This window comes from Taudactylus pleione, unplaced genomic scaffold, assembly GCF_031769625.1.
Source record: "Taudactylus pleione unplaced genomic scaffold, aTauple2 ptg001531l, whole genome shotgun sequence".
Lineage (NCBI taxonomy): Eukaryota > Metazoa > Chordata > Amphibia > Anura > Myobatrachidae > Taudactylus > Taudactylus pleione.
The window spans coordinates 104,808-122,322 of record NW_028285928.1 but is presented as its reverse complement, the minus strand read 5'-3'; positions in this window follow the sequence as shown (position 1 = coordinate 122,322).

Genomic DNA, 17,515 nt, shown 5'->3' with positions numbered 1-17,515 from the left:
TAAAATGTAACCGAATAAAACTATCCAGAATACCTTCATTAAGTCACCCATAGTATTATTTTAATCACCACTCTTAAGCTTTAACTTAATTAATAATTAAAACAGACAACTGTATACAATTGGTAAAAGAGGTCATGGCCAAATTTATTTATATCAAATTAGAATTGTTAATTAGTCCTGGTGGCAAAAAAGCAGTGCTACCTCAGTCTACAGCTTGTAATTAATTGATCGCTTTACCAAAATGGGGTGGAGTTTTTCTACCCCATGCACAAGCTATCCTGGGTAGTACCACCTCCCCTTAACTAGCATAGTTCTGGCCCCTCCCTAGGATGAAGACCTGGTTCTCCCCTAAAGTAGCAACTGACTCGCCTTTCTCAAAGAGGGAATGCTAGCCAAACTCTGCTGTGCTAAATTGAGCCGCCGAGGAGCACTGCTTTCCGCCTGCTGCGCCTCACCTGCTGAAACAAGAAACACAATATATTCCAACAAGAAACGTATTGGTACACACCAATATTTTCCCCAACGAATAACTATTGGTACAAACAAATTTCTCACCATGAATAAATATTGGTACAAACCAATTCCTCAATGTGCTGGGTGGGAGTGTGGGATCTCAAAATGGAAAGAGGCAGTTGACTCCTCCTCCAGCCTTAATACACAAGTGCTAAACCCCACCTTGATGGGGCAGCTAATAGGCTACCCAGATAATGATTGGCAACTGACCTCAACCAGTTATAAACTATCAACAAAACCAGCTCTAACTAGTAATGTACCAAATAAAAAAGTGCTTATATCTTCTCAAGCTTATTGAAGCATTTGAATATTTTAAGTCACCCATAGTTTTATTATTTTAAACAATACTCTTAAGCTTTAACTTAACTAATAAATAAGGCACAGACAACTGTATAGAATTGGTAAAAGAGGTCACAGACAAATTTATTTATATCAAATTAGAATTTGGCAAAAAAGCAGTGCTACCTCGGTCTACAGCTCATAATTAATTGATCGCTGTACCAAAATGGGGTGGAGTTTTTCCACCCCGTGCGCAAGCTATCTTGGGTTGTAGCACCTCCCCTTAACTAGCATAGTGCTGGCCCCTCCCTAGGATGAAGACCTGGTTCTCCCCTAAAGTAGCAATCGACTCGCCTTTCTCAAAGGGGGAATGCTAGCCAAGCTCTGCTGCGCTAAATTGAGCCACCGAGGAGCACTGCTTTATGCCAACAACGTGGACAAAAAGATGGCCACGTAATGCCACCAAAGAAAAAACAAGCCCTTACTAACTATTCCAATGAGGCCAGGATATCTGAGATAAAAAATCCTAAACCTTCCTCAGTGAGGTGCACTCCATCCAGCCTATATAAATGTGCCTCCTCATATCGAAGACGAGGGTGCTTGATAGCACGGCCACCTAAGCCAACCACAAAGCTAGACACTGCAGTGTTCAGCTTCCTTCTAACTCTGTCTAGGGCTTGTGTACTGTGCCAGAACCTCCTTGGAATCATCTCAGACCAACAAAGTTTAACCTGTGGCCAGCACTCCTTTACATGTGCCAAGGTCATTACCACCCAAGTGCATGACCAGACAGTAAGGGTTCCCCCACTTGCTCTCAGACTGCCATAGAAGGTCCAAAAGGCCGCTCCACTTAAAACCTCTCAACCCCAACCAACAAACCTTAAAAGGGGCTAAGCTGGCCCAATTATGCCTGCTAGCCCAGTAAACAGAAGAATGCCCAACAATCCACACCCAGCAATCTTTCTTCAAAAAAACCTGTGATGGGAAAAAAAATTTATAACATAACATTAATAAATTTGTAATAATATTAAACAAACCCTTTTCCAAAATCCTGCACGATACCAAGTGCATCCTCAAATGACTGGTATGTGACACTACAATCGACCGGCTGTAAAGAGTCATTAACTGACCCTCCTTCCGGATAAGACAGGTGTTGTATTAACCTGAACTTTCCTTGTTACTTTTTTGGTACCACGCCCAGCAGGGAAATGCAAAGATTTTCCACAGGCGGTGAGGTAAAAGGGCCACACATATGCCCCAAACTCAGCTCCACCTCTATTTCTTCCGCCACAATCTCTGGAAAATCCCTAGCTGATTTAAGATTTTTTAGCTACAACTATAACTGGACAAACCAACGGTAACCTAAAACCCTCCTTAAAACCCTCTAATAGGAAGGCCACTTCCTCCTTAAGAGGATAACGCCTCGACCAGAGCTCTACTACCTCCATCTTAATTTGAGACGCGGCTTTATTTAGTACCTGTACGCTGATCCCCTTTTCCTGCTGCAGAATCCCCGGGGCGATTTTGCTGTGTGACTTCCCCCACAAAGCATGCACATGTGCCTGTAGCAGCAACTAGTCCCTCTGCTACACTGGGCATTATTAAACGTGTAGCACTTCCCCATGCCTCCGGTATTAAATCCGGGGCGGGCTGGAAAGGGATGTTTACGTCCCACAGTATGCTCGACAGCTGATCAGGCCTGCTGCATAACTTCCAGCCACACCTCCACATCCTTAAACCTAAAAAATTTTTGGCCATCCTGCTTTTTTCTGAAAAGTTCATCATACTGTCTCCAAACATTATGCCTAGCTGACACCTGCATAACCTGCACTAAATGTAAGTACTTCAGCACATTCATACATTCAGCTGGGCGTGTCTCAATATAACAGGCAGCAAACACAAATACCAGTCAGCCAATTCTGATAGCTCCTCCTGGCCTCCTCAGCTGCCACTCCCCCTTATTTTTGCTGTGTCTAATGCCTTCTTAGCATCATGAGTGATAGCGAACATGTCGACATAACAACCTTTTTGAATTCGCTCTCTGATTTTGGACCTAACCCCCCTTAATAAATAAATTGTTGGAGCAATGAACTACATCCCCTGAAGCATCTGGAACCGAGCTAGCCGCTAGACTACCTGCTCTTTTGGGACTCTTGCCCTTACCCTTCAACTGCTGCACGTGTATTTCATGAGCTTGCGCGGCCTCTCCCCTGAACAAGAGGAGTCCGAAGACTCAATAGAGTGCGATAGCTGAGAAATTGAAGGTACTGAAATACTCATCTCACCTGATCCAGATTCCAATGGAACCTTGGGTGCGTCCCTGGAGGCTTGTCCCTAGTTGTGCACGTGCCCACCGTGCTTCTATCTGTGACAACATTCTTTGAAGTCGATGCGGATGCCAACGGCTGAACTAAGGAAACCTGTGGGCTCGAGACATTTGCATTAGGAACAGGAGCTGAGGGTGGACATGTAGTAACAGGCGCGGGGGGGGCGCTCTGTGGTGGGAGAGTTAATGTGGGCTGTGCAGGTGAAAGAAGCACTGGGTTTGGTGGCAGGGGTGGGGTTAGTGTAGGGGATGATTGACACACTGCTGGGGTTGGTGGCAGGGGCGGGGCTTGTGGAAGGGGTGGTTGACACCAGCTGTTGGTGTGCGTGCTGCCCAGGAATAAACTGAACCTGTTGGGGCATGGGTGCAAAATTGTCTGGGGCGGTTGTGAACTGCTGGGGAAAAAACCCCGGCGCTTGCGCAAACGAAGTGGCATAAAAAAGCTGGGTCGGGCCCGTGAATGGGTTTAGGAATGACTGCTGGTACAAACCTTGACGAAAATAAGAGAAACCAAACTGAGAAGTGGGGGCGGGACCAGGCCCATAATTCAAAAACGGCTTTCCTGCATTGGCGTAGGCCACAGCAGGTGGGGGGGGTCGACACTGGTGCCAGCAACCTGGGCCAAGAGCCCCCATAAGGGGTTGCTCTATCCTGCTGTGCAAACAGCCTAGTGAAGTGGATTAAAGGGGGTTGGTGCATTGTACCTGAGGGCCCGCTATCTGGGCTCCTATGATAGGCCTGCATCCTAGGCGCTGTGGCAATCCCCAGTCCTCCAGTCCCTGGGACAGAGAGGGGGGAGTCTGAGGAGGTTAAAACCTCCTCAGCATCTAAAATGGCCGCCGGAGGAGAGGGCATGGCTAGTGGCTGGGGAAGCCCAGCGCGCAGCCCCTCTAAACCATTTTTCCTAAATTAGCTGGGGGGTTACCCGGTGCACCCGGGACTTGACGGGTTGATTAAGGCAGGGGCTGCCTGCCGCTGCAGTGGTGGGTGGGAACCGGGGCCCCGCGCAGTCCAAAATGGCCACCGGGGTTAATTGGGCATGGCAGGCAGCCGGGGAAGCCGCTAGTGCCCGGCGGAGTAAAATGGTGGCGAGTGCTGGGTGTGCTCTCCGCATCCCTCGCCAACCAAGCCTGGAGGCCGGATGGCGAAGGGGCAAGAGGGAGCAAAACGCTGGTGCGGCCGCAGCGGCGGGCGGGAGAAGGAGGCCCACACACGCCACGGGCAATGGGAGAGGCCGTGGCGACTGCTACCGGTCTGGCCGCTTCGGTGAGACAGCAGAGAGTGTGGACATTATGGCGGGGACGTGGCATTGTACAAATAACGGGGGGGAGGGGGGTTTGAGCAGACAGGGATGTGTAAAAGAGGGAGACAGAAAGGGGGTGAAAAAGGAATAGAAGGACAGGGAAAAAGGCTGTATGAAGGCACAGAATATAAGGATAGTAAGAGATGATATGTTTAATATGCTTGGAAAATAAACAGCACAATAAACAGCACAATACACTATGTACTTATCACTCTGGATCTCAAAAATGGTAAGAGGCAGTCGACTCCTCCAGCCTTAATATACAAGTGCTAAACCCCACCTCAACAAGGCAGCTAATAGGCACCCAGATAATGATTGGCAACTGACCTCAACCAGTTATAAACTATCAACAAAACCAGCTCTAACTAGTAATGTACCAATTATTCAAGCATTCAAATATTGTTATACGTTATTATTAGGGGTGAGCGGGTTCGGATTTCTGAAATCCGAACCCCCCCCGAGCCCCCCCGATCCGAGTCTGATCCGAGTCAGGCTCGACTTTTCCCGCCTGACTCGGATCTGAAATTGAGGCAAAACGTCATCATCCCGCCTTCCGAGTCTCGCGGGTTTTGGATCCTATATAAGGTACCCGCGTCGGCGCCATTTTCTCACTCGGCTGTGGACAGTGAAGAGGGAGGGTGGGAGTTAGGGCTGTGTAGTGTAGTGTAGTGCTGCTGTTGTCCACTACTTCAAAGTCCATAGGGGCTGGCTGTGTTGTGCTGCTGTTGTTAATAGGGGCTGTGTCCACTACTTCAAAGTCCATAGGGGCTGGCTGGACTGTGTTGTGCAGTCAGTTCTCAATAGGGGCTGTGTCCACTCCAAAGTCCTGTGCAGTGTCCCAGTCCTAAAGGAGTGCTGTAGTGTTGTCCAGGGGGTGCTCTGTCCATCAGGGGTGCTCCCCCCAAGTGCTAAAAAAATAAATATATTTTCTGTGTTTGTGAATTGTGTGCGCAGTAGCCGCACGTGCATCAACAAAGTAGTGCCAAGCGTGCGCCTGTGTCATAAGTAAAGGGCCGGCTGGCTTGACCGTTAAAGGGTGCTGTAACCCCCAAAGTACACTCCAGTCCAAACCAAAAAAAAAATTATTTTCTGTGTTTAGCCGCACGTATATATCAAATCGATATAACATAAATGGAGGACCAAACTTTCTCCGATAAAAATAAAATAGAGAAAGATCAAGAACCACTTCCTCCTAGTGCTGAAGCTGCTGCCACTAGTCATGACATAGACGATAACATGCCATCAACGTCGTCTGCCAAGGCCGATGCCCAATGTCATAGTAGAGGGCACATACAATCCCAAATGGCAAAGTTCAGGAAAATGACCTTGAAAAAGACATTTAAATCAGCTGAAGAGAAACGAAAACTTGCCAATATGCCATTTACGACACGGAGTGGCAAGGAACGGCTAAGGTCGATCCCTAGTATGTTCATGACTAGTGGTTCAGCTTCACATGACGATGGAAGCCCTCCTCCCACTAAAAAAATCAAAAGAGTTAAGCTGGCAAAAGCACAGCGAAGAACTGTGCTTTCTAAGAAGATATCACAAATCCCCAAGGAGAGTCCAAGTGTGGTGGTGGTTGCGATGCCTGACCTTCCCAGCACTGGACGGGAAGAGGTGGCTCTTTCCACCATTTTCACGCCCCCTGCAAGTGCTGAAAGGAGCACCCACAGTCCACTTGCTGATATGCAAATTGAAGATGTCACTGTTGAAGTACAACAGGATGAGGATACTGGTGTAGCTGGCGCTGAGGAGGAAGTTGGCGAGGAGGATTCTGATGGTGATGTGGTTTGTTTAAATCAGGCTCCGGGGGAGACAGTTGTTGTCCGTGGGATGAAAAAGCCCATCATGGTCATGCCTGGGCAGAAGACCAAACATTCCACCTCTTTGGTCTGGCAATATTTCTATCCAAATCCGGACAACAACTGTCTTGCCATATGTACCATATGTAAAGGTGAAATAAGTAGGGGTAGGGACGTCAACCACCTAGGAACATCCTCCCTTATACGGCACCTGCAGCGCGTTCATAAAAAGTTACTGTCAAGTTCAGAAACTTTGGCTAAGACCGTAAGCAGTCCAGGGACACCTAAATCCCTATGTCCTGTTGTATCCAAGCGCCTGCAAACCACACAGTCAACTCCCTCCTCGTCAATTTCCTCCTTAGTCAGGATCGGAAGTAGTCCTGCAGGCCATGTCACTGGCATGACTGACTCTCCTATCCGGGATTCCTCTGGAGGATCCTGCATTGCTACACCTACTGCTGCTGCTGCTGCTGTTGCTGCTGCTGGGAGGCGTTCATCATCCCAGAGAGGAAGTAGGAACACCACTACTTTTACTAAACAATTGACCCTCCAACAGTCCTTAGCGAGGAGAATGAAGTACGACAGCAGTCATCCTGAAGCAAAACGTATAACTGAGGCCTTGACTGCTATGTTGGTGTTAGACGTGCGTCCGGTATCCGCCATTAGTGCAGTGGGATTTAGACAATTGATGGAGGTAGTGTGTCCCCGGTTCCAAATCCCGTCTAGATTCCACTTCACTAGGCAGGCGATACCGAGACTGTACAGAAACGTCAGAAAAAGTGTCCTCAGTGTCCTGAAAAATGCCGTTGTACACAATGTCCACTTAACCACGGACATGTGGACAAGTGGAACAGGGCAGACTAAGGACTATATGACTGTGACAGCCCACTGGGTAGATGTATCACCTTACGCAGCAACAGCAGCAGCGTCACCAGTAGCAGCATCTCAGAAACGCCAGCTCATTACAAGGCAGGCTACGCTGTGTATCACCGGTTTCAGTAAGAGGCACACCGCCGACAACCTCTTAGAGAAACTGAGGGAAATCATCGCCCAGTGGCTTACCCCACTTAGACTCTCCTGGGGATTTGTGATATCTGACAACGCCACCAATATTGTGCGGGCATTACATCTGGGCAAATTCCAGCACGTCCCATGTTTTGCTCACACAATAAACTTGGTGGTGCAGAATTTTCTGAAAAGCGACAGGGGCGTGCAGGAGACGCTTTGGGTGGCCCGAAAAATTTCTGGCCACTTTCGCCATTCAGCGACTGCGTGCCGAAGACTGGAGCGCCAGCAAACACTCTTGAACCTGCCCCGCCATCACCTGAAGCAAGAGGTTGTGACGCGGTGGAACTCAACCCTCTATATGCTTCAGAGGATGGAGGAGCAGCAAAAGGCCATACAAGCCTATACATCCACCTATGACATAGGCAAAGGAGGGGGTATGCACCTGACTCAAGCGCAGTGGAGAATGATTTCCGTGTTGTGCAAGGTTCTCCAGCCCTTCGAACTTGCCACACGTGAAGTCAGTTCAGACACAGCCAGCTTGAGTCAGGTCATTCCCCTCATCAGGCTTTTGAAGAAGCAGCTGGAGAAAGTGAAGGAGGAGCTAAGACGGAGCGATTCCGCTCGGCATGTGGGACTTGTGGATGAAGCCCTTCATTCGCTTTGCCAGGATTCCAGGGTGGTCAATCTGTTGAAATCAGACCACTACATTTTGGCCACCGTGCTTGATCCTAGGTTTAAAGCCTATGTGGTGTCTCTCTTTCCGGCCGACACAAGCCTGCAGAGGTGCAAAGACCTGCTGGTGAACACACTGTCAGCTGAAGCGGAACGTGACACGTCAACGGCTCCTTCTTCATTTTCTCCCGCAACTGGGGCTGCCAGGAAAAAACTTAGGTATCCTAAGCAACCCGCTGGCGGTGATGCAGGGCAGGCAGGACCAAGTTTGGACATCTGGTCCGGACTGAAGGACCTGGCAACAATTTCTGACATGTCTACTGTCACTGCATATGATACTGTCACCATTGACAGAATGGTGGAGGATTACATCGGTGACAGCATCCAAGTAGGCATGTCAGACAGTCCATACCTGTACTGGCAGGAAAAAGAGGCAATTTGGAGGCCCCTGTACAAGCTGGCTCTATTTTACCTGAGTTGCCCCCCCTCCAGTGTGTACTCCGAAAGAGTGTTTAGTGCAGCCGGGAACCTTGTCAGCGAAAGGCGTAGGAGGTTGCTTCCACAGAATGTGGAGAAGATGATGTTCATCAAAATGAATTATCAGCTCTTCCAGGGAGACCAGCCTCCAGAAGGTACAGAGGGACCTGTGGTGGTGGATTCAAGTGGGGACGAGTTAATACTTTGTGAGGATGAGGATGTACACACTGAAGAGGGTGAGGAATCGGTGGATGAGGAGGATGAGGATGACATCTTGCCTCCGTAGAGCCAGTTTGTGCAGGGACACATTAATTGCCAGCTTGTTTTGTGGGGGCCCAAACGAACCAATCATTTCAGCCACAGTTGTGTGGCAGACCCTGGCGCTGAAATGATTGATTTGTTAAAGTGTGCATGTCCTGTTTATACAACATAAGGGTGGGTGGGAGGGCCCAAGGACAATTCCATCTTGCACTTCTTTTTTTTCTTTGCATTATGTACAGTTTGGGGCCTAGTTTTTCTAACTGCCATCCTGTCTGCCACTGCAGTGTCACTCCTAGATGGGTCACGTGTTTGTGCCGCCCACTCGTGTCGCTTAGCATAGTCATCCAGCTACCTCGGTGCAACCTTTTGGACATGAAAACACTATTGTGAGGTGTTCAGAATAGACTGGAAATGAGTGGAAATTAAGGTTATTGAGGTTAATAATAGCATAGGAGCAGAGAAACTAACAAATTCTGTGATTTTAGCTGTTTTTATGCTTTTTTTCAAAAAAATACAGATCCAAAACACAAAACCCAGAACCCAAAACACGGAAGGGTGGTTTTGGCAAAACCAATCCAGATCCAAAACACGAAGAAAGATCCAGATCCAAAACCAAAACACAAAACACGAAAAGTGGCCGGTGCACACCCCTAGTTATTATATTGCCATACATCATTACCAGTTATTGCAGTTTTTATTTAGAGATGTGCGTGGATCCCTGCATTCTGGTTTTGTCAAAACCACCCTCAAGTGTTTTGGTTGTTTTCGGTTTTGTTTTGGATTTTTCTTAAATTGATAAAAGATGCTAAAATCATATCATTTGGATCTGTTTACATGCAATCCAAAACCCAAGATCCGAATTAATGGGAAGACCCGAACCGGGACTCTGTTCTACTTGGAACCCCAATAGTAGTGTGTGCTACGGAACCCCAAAGTTCGGGTGTGTTCAGTTCTCAGCAAAAATTGTTTATTTTTAATCAAAACGAAAATATTCCTATTTTAAATTCAATGAGTAATCCAACCCATTTTTTTTTAACCCAAAGGAAAGAAAACACAATCCAAAGGCAAATGTCCTTAACGAAGTCAACAAGAAATTGCATTTCGTTCAAAAGAGAAAAAAATTAAACTGTCCTTTATTTACTGTCTTTAAAGAATAGAAATGATAGCTTTTTAGTGTTAGAAAGCAGTGTGCTTCAGCACAGTCCCCTCACTGTACATGCTGGGCACTAGATCCAAGAGTCTGTAGGAATATCCAACATCCAACCTGATGTGCTACTGCACATGTTACTGCAGCTATCTTCACTGTGTAGAGCAGTGATTTTCAACCTTTCAATGCGAGGCACACTACGCAAGATTTAAAAATTGCCAAGGCACACCATCCGGCGTTGCGGCGTTGCGACCCATGAAATAACACATTACAGTGGCCTCCACATGAATAAAACACACAACATTGACACCCACAGGAATAAAAAGGCACATACCTTGCCCGACAGAAAAAAAACAAAATTGGCCTCTACAGGAATAAAATGCATACATTGGCCCCCACAGAAACAAAAACAAAAAACACATTGCTTCTCTCAGGAAAAAACAATTACATCGATAGGCCCCACAGAATAACTCTAAAGCACATTGACACAAATAAATGAAAACATTGTCTGACCTCACAGAAAATATAATCCACATACCTGTTAGTGCAGAGCGGTCAGCAGCGTGAGAGCGTGCAAGCATGCAAGCAGGCAGGAGAGCAGACTGTCTGTCCTGCGGAGCAGTCATGGTGGGCAGGTAAGTCAGTCATTGGGCTGGCTTGCGGATTGGGTATGGCTGGCGGACGGACTGAAAATGCGGCGTGCGTGACCTGTGATGTCACGCTGCCACATTCATGCAGGTCACAATCCGGGCACGCCTGAGTCTCCCAGAGGAGCTCAGCGGGAGCGCTGCCCAGTTCACAGATCTGCAATGTGACCGGTGGCCCTGACCACCGTTCCTGACGGCGCTGCGGCACACCTCACAACTGCCCATGGCACACTAGTGTGCAGCGGCACAGCGATTGAAAACTGCTGGTGTAGACTGATATAGTGAGAGACATAACATCTGCCGCACCCACTTCCATAACCACTATCATCCAATACCACATCCATATCCTTAGACCCTCCACATATCTTTTTGAAATAAAACCTGCTACATCTTTCATCCTTCTCCATATGTTCAACTTTCGCACTATGTATAATCTGTCTACCCCTCTCCTCCAACATCTTATTCACCTCAAACCTCACTGCCTTAATATCATCCGCAACCTCTTGCCCCATTTCTCTCATCGTATACAAAAACCACAATCTCTTATTCAACCATTCATACCTATTACGCTTGCGCCGAGCCACAATATGGCCACTTCTTCTGAAAAACACACCCACTTTCATCTTCACCCATTCCCACCAATCAAGCACATTCACAAACTCACTTTTACACATCTGCCATTTAGCATAATTTTTAAAGAAATGTTTTCTAACTTGGTCATCTTCAAGCAACTGTACATTCAGCTTCCACACACCTTTCCCATGCCTCATACCATTCTTACATTCTACCTTACATATCAGACACTCATGATCAGAGTAAGACACACTCACTTGCACAAAACTAACACACTTCAAAACTTAAGTAACAAAAACGTAATCCAAACGAGACTCAATCATTCCTCTATCAGCCTTATAAGTAAATAATGGCTTACCACCAGTACACACACTTGCAGCATCCACTAAATCAAAATCCACAATCATTCTTTTTAACATATTACCTGTCACATCCACCTTACTCTTACAAACGCTCTGCCTCCCCTGCACCTCAATTATACAATTCATGTCACCAATCAAAATAACAGGTGTTTTACCTGGTAAAAAATATATAATCTTTTCAAACAACTCTTTGCGCTCAATCAAATTAACTGGCGCATAAACATTAATGACCCTTAATTTAAACCCTCTAAAACAAATATGAACCAAAATGCAATGACCCTGCTCAATAATGACATAGGATTCAAAAGAAATCTCCCTACTCTGGGCTAATACCCCCACGCCATCATTTCTATTTAATGCAGAACCAGACCATATTGCAGCACCATGTGGCCATTCATCTTGTTTAGGAGCTTCACATATGCCACACTCCTGTAAACAAATTAAATCCCCCCCTTTAGCCCTAATATCTTCCAAAATTGCGGCTCTCCTGGCATTGGACTTAAATACCCTTACATTTTGGGAAATTATAGATATAGACATCGCGCCAGGCAAATTATAAGAAAGCAGCACATTACATCATGACTACATTGCCAACATTCATTTCCCACTACATACATCAATAAAGGATTCAACATCACCAGTGCTCAAAAAAGGCTGAGCAGGCAAATCCCCCTGCACACCACCCTCAGTCTGAATACACTGAGCAGGCTGATCAATAGCTCCCATAGGGACTGTAGCATCAACTGTGCCAGGCAAACACCCAGCAGACTGCATGCCAATATCTGAGACAGGCTGACCAGCCATCACCACCACCTCCTGGCTGGCTACCTCCATATCACCCTCTTCTACTGGCAGGCCTTCAAAACGATTACTTGTAGTTACTGCAACCTTCACATCCAGCCGTGGGCGCTTTAAAGCGCTACCAGTCGCTACTCCACGATTCCTATTTACAGAGGTAAAACCATCCAGATCGTCTGAACTACTAACAGTTGCAGGACTACTTCCACAACCAGACACGGTGTCAAAATCAGATTCGGATTCACTCCAATGACATTGCAAGGATGCTCTTCTGGCATTGGACTTAAATACCCTTACATTTTGGGAAATTATATATATATATATATATATATATATATATTTTAGGGGTGTGCACCGGCCACTTTTCGTGTTTTGTGTTTTGGTTTTGGATCTGGATCTTTCTTCGTGTTTTGGATCTGGATTGGTTTTGCCAAAACCACCCTTCCGTGTTTTGGGTTCTGGGTTTTGTGTTTTGGATCTGTATTTTTTTGAAAAAAAGCATAAAAACAGCTAAAATCACAGAATCACAAAGACAGAAAAAAGAAGAAGATTTTTATTGTTTGTGTAGCACACGTTGAGGGTGTCACCACCCTTTAACAGACAGACGCACGCTTGTCGCTGCTGCTTTAAGGATGCAGGTGCGGCTACAGCCCACACATTTCACAAAGACAGAAAAAAAAAGAATAATATTTTTATTGTTTGTGTAGCACACTTTGAGGGTGTCACCACCCTTTAACAGACAGACGCACGCTTGTCGCTGCTGCTTTGAGGATGCAGGTGGAATCTAGACGGGATTTGGAACCGGGGACACACTACCTCCATCAATTGTCTAAATCCCACTGCACTAATGGCGGATACCGGACGCACGTCTAACACCAACATAGCAGTCAAGGCCACAGTTATACGTTTTGCTTGAGGATGACTACTGTCGTACTTCATCCTCATCGCTAGGGACTGTTGGAGGGTCAATTGTTTAGTAAAAGTAGTGATGTTCCTACTTCCTCTCTGGGATGATGAACAACTCCCAGCAGCAGCAACAGCACTAGGAGGAAGTGGTTCTTGATCTTTCCCTATTTTATTTTTATCGGAGAAAGTTTGGTCCTCCATTTATGTTATATTGATATATAGGTGCGGCTAAAGCGCACACAAACACAGAAAATATTTTTTTATTTTTGCTGGAGAGTAGTGCACTTTGTGGGTTACACCACCCTTTAAGAAATGAGCCAGCCGGCTCTATACTTATGGGACACAGGCGCACGCTTCGCGCTGCTCCTTTGTTGATGCACGTGCAGCCACAGTGCTCACAAGTCACAAACACAGAAAATATATATTTTTTTGGTTTGGACTGGAGTGTACTTTGAGGGTTACAGCACCCTTTAATGGTCAAGCCAGCCGGCCCTTTACTTATGACACAGGCGCACGCTTGGCACTACTTTGTTGATGCACATGCGGCTACTGCGCACACAATTCACAAACACAGAAAATATATTATTTTTTTAGCACTTGGGGGGAGCACCCCTGATGGACAGAGCACCCCCTGGACAACACTACAGCACCCCTTTAGGACTGGGACACTGCACAGGACTTTGGAGTGGACACAGCCCCTATGGAGAACTGACTGCACAACACAGTCCAGCCAGCCCCTATGGACTTTGAAGTAGTGGACACAGCCCCTATTAGCAACAGCAGCACAGCACAACACAGCCAGCCCCTATGGACTTTGAAGTAGTGGACAACAGCAGCACTACACTACACTACACAGCCCTAACTCCCACCCTCCCTCTTCACTGTCCACAGCCGAGTGAGAAAATAGGATCCAAAACCCGCGAGACTCGGAAGGCGGGATGATGACGTTTTGCCTCGATTTCAGATCCGAGTCAGGCGGGAAAAGTCGAGCCTGACTCGGATCGGATTTCAGAAATCCGAACCCGCTCACCCCTTATATATATATATATGACGTCGCGCCAGGCAAATTAAAAGAATGCAGCACATTACATCATGACTACATTGCCAACATTCATTTCCCACTACATATATCAATAAAGGATTCAACATCACCAGTGCTCAAAAAAGGCTGAGCAGGCGAATCCCCCTGCATACCACCCTCAGTCTGAATACACTACACAGGCTGATCAATAGCTTCCATAGGGACTGTAGCAACAATTGTGCCAGGAAAACACTCAGCAGACTGCATGCCAGTATCTGAGACAGGCTGACCAGCCATTACCACCACCTCCTGGCTGGCTACCTCCATATCACCCTCTTCCACTGGCAGGCCTTCAAAACGATTACTTGTAGTTACTACAACCTTCACATCCAGCCATGGGCGCTATGAAGCGCTACTAGTCGCTACTCCACAATTCAAATTTACAGAGGTGGAACCAACCAGTTCGTCTGAACTCCTAACAGTTGCAGGACTACTACCACAACCAGACACTGTCAAAATCAGATTCGGATTCACTCCAATTACATTTCAAGGATGCTGTAGCATTACTATCAGAAGGACTTGCTGAGGTGTCTGGAAACTCTGCTATGTTAGCAGTGCCACTCAAAGCAGGAGGGGAGGAACTGACTAGTGAAACAGGGGAGACAACTTGTCCAACAACTGAAGCAGACACATTGCCTTTCTCAGCCTCCCACACAGTCTTAAACCCATATCTTTCCACCATATCCACTTTAAACTTAAACTGCCACTCCTGTTCCAGCAGCTCAGCCTCATTAACAGCAGGTGTTTCAGCATTACTCTCACTCCTGTTAACTATTCCACTCCCAGAATGTGATGGTACATTAAGCTGTTCATGCAGCCTTCTCATATCCTTAGCCACTTCCTCAGGCCCTTTAGGGCAGCTCCTCATAACATGACCAGTATCCCCACATATGTCACACTTCCGTGCCTGAGGACATTCTGCAGCTTCATGCCCAGGCAAACCACAGTTTCTACAACATTTTCCCACAGTGCAATTTTCTTTAGTATGGCCATACTTAAAGCAACTCCTGCAAAAAAATGGCTGGTCAGGATAAAACAAATACCCTCTAGCTCCTCCAATATTAAAGTTCCCAGGAGGGTGCATAACTCCACCAATGCCACTGGGGTCCAGTCTCAAGCATACCCAAAATTTAGTCTTGCCGTTAAATATGCCGACATAATTTTCTAGGCAAATTCCTCCACGAACTGAAGAGCAATACCTGGACAGAAAAGCTCTAATAATGTCTGGCTTCACAAACGGGTTGTACATGTGCACTGTTAATGGCCTCTCAGCTCCCATAAATAAAGGCAACACCTCAATTCCATTTAATAAAGGGTCTTTTGCAAAGGTTTTAACCCTCTCAAATGCATTCAGGCAGTTCTCAGGATAGCAAAAAGTCACTTCATAAATCCCAGTTGAAGGAAACTCTTGGATACAGTAAATATCCTCCTTACTTACTCCAGCCAGACCAACCAAAATTCTGTCCCATAAAGTATGCAGGGTTCTTCTTTGACCAATAACCTCCTCAGCATACTTAAAGCGAATGGTATTCTTCAATCCGGACATTCTGGCTGCCTCAAGTACTCCAAACAGCAATAGGCAATCACAAATCAACGTCCCAGGATCCCCTAGCAAGGAGACCCTGAGTCCTTCCAACCAGACCAGAAGCAGCAATTACACCACACCTGGTCCTAGCCAAAATGGCCACGAATCACATCCTGTTACATCAGCTTTTTTTTTTTTTTTTTTGAAACCGTTCTGGTGTAAGATAACTTCTCCATTCCCAAAAGGGATACAGCCACTGTTTGAAGTATCTAACAACTCATCATTAGGATTCATCCACCAAAAGAAAAATTCCAATTACTGTACATCATATTAACTTACCAGAAAAAAAAACAAAAAACAAAGACATAGATCCTTTCCACAAAACTTATCAAAAACAAAAACACCAATAGATACTATCGCTGAAATAACACCACCCCTTAAACAAATTATAAACATACTACAAAAAAAATCATCCCTAAAACACTAGCACTCCTCCCACCCCAGCTAACTTAAACGAACAATTTCTTTCCATTTCCTATGTTTCCACAACCCCTCTGCATCCTCCCCCCCACCAGCATGCTTATCCCACATATAACATGTGTAAAGTTTCCCCAGTATCATATGAATACATTCCCTTGCATCAATATCATCTCGTCTAAACACATAAATATTCCTAACATCCCACAAAACTTCCGAAACACATACCATAATTAGCCACAGCAACCTTTCATTCACACTACCACACGCACCCAGCCCAAACATAGCCACCTTCCATGACATCACCTGAATCCCAGACAACTCTTTTATCAAACCACTCAAATCCTTCCACATACGCTGTGCATATGAACAATTCCAAAACAAATGGATCACACTCTCAAAACCTCTACACCCTTCCCGTGGACACTCTTCTGACAAAACTAAATGTCTTTTCAACAGCACTTGTCTCACAGACAACACACCATGAAACTTCATCCATACCACCTCCCTCTGTCTATTATTCAAACCACTCAGATTAATCATCTTCCATGTTCTCACACTATCTGTGAAAGTCAAACCATCAATAAGACAAACCTCCTCACACCCCTTCAACATTTTAATAACATTCTTCCTTTCTCTGAAGTCCTTCACACTCACCCCTAATAAATCAAATTTCCTCACAAACACTTCAATCACACTATACCAATTACACACTCTAAACGCCATTGGCACTGCATTTTCCCTGACACGCCACTTCAAGCCACACATCATCCAACCAGCCATATATTTCATCATATAAGCAGCCTTACTATCAATCTCCATCAATCTCAAAACTTGAGCAATATAATTCAACCCAAAATACACTTCTAAATTTGGAAACCTCATACCTCCATTCTGCCACTCTTTCATCACATGTTCACGTTTCAGACGCTCCATCTTACATCCCCAAAAGAAAAGAAACAGCATTCTATTAATCTTCCTCACACCCCGGGAACCCGGCGGAAACACATTTGCAATATGCAATAACATAGGTAACACCACTGCTTTAATAATTAGAACCTTCCCAAACATAGTCAATTTTCTTAAATTCCAAAAGTTAAGCTTTTTAGCCACTTTCCTCCCTACTTCATCCCAACTTTCCTTACCATTCAGACACTCATCAAAAATAACCCCTAACACCTTTATCCCACCTGACACACACTCCATCTGACTATCCCTCACACTACTGTCCCCAAACCCTTTCACTTTGGACGTGTCCCAATTAACCTTAAAGGCAGATGCCCCACAAAACAACTGTATTAATAATTTTGCTCTGTCCAAAGTAACCTTACTTCCACCCACAACAACCACATCATCCA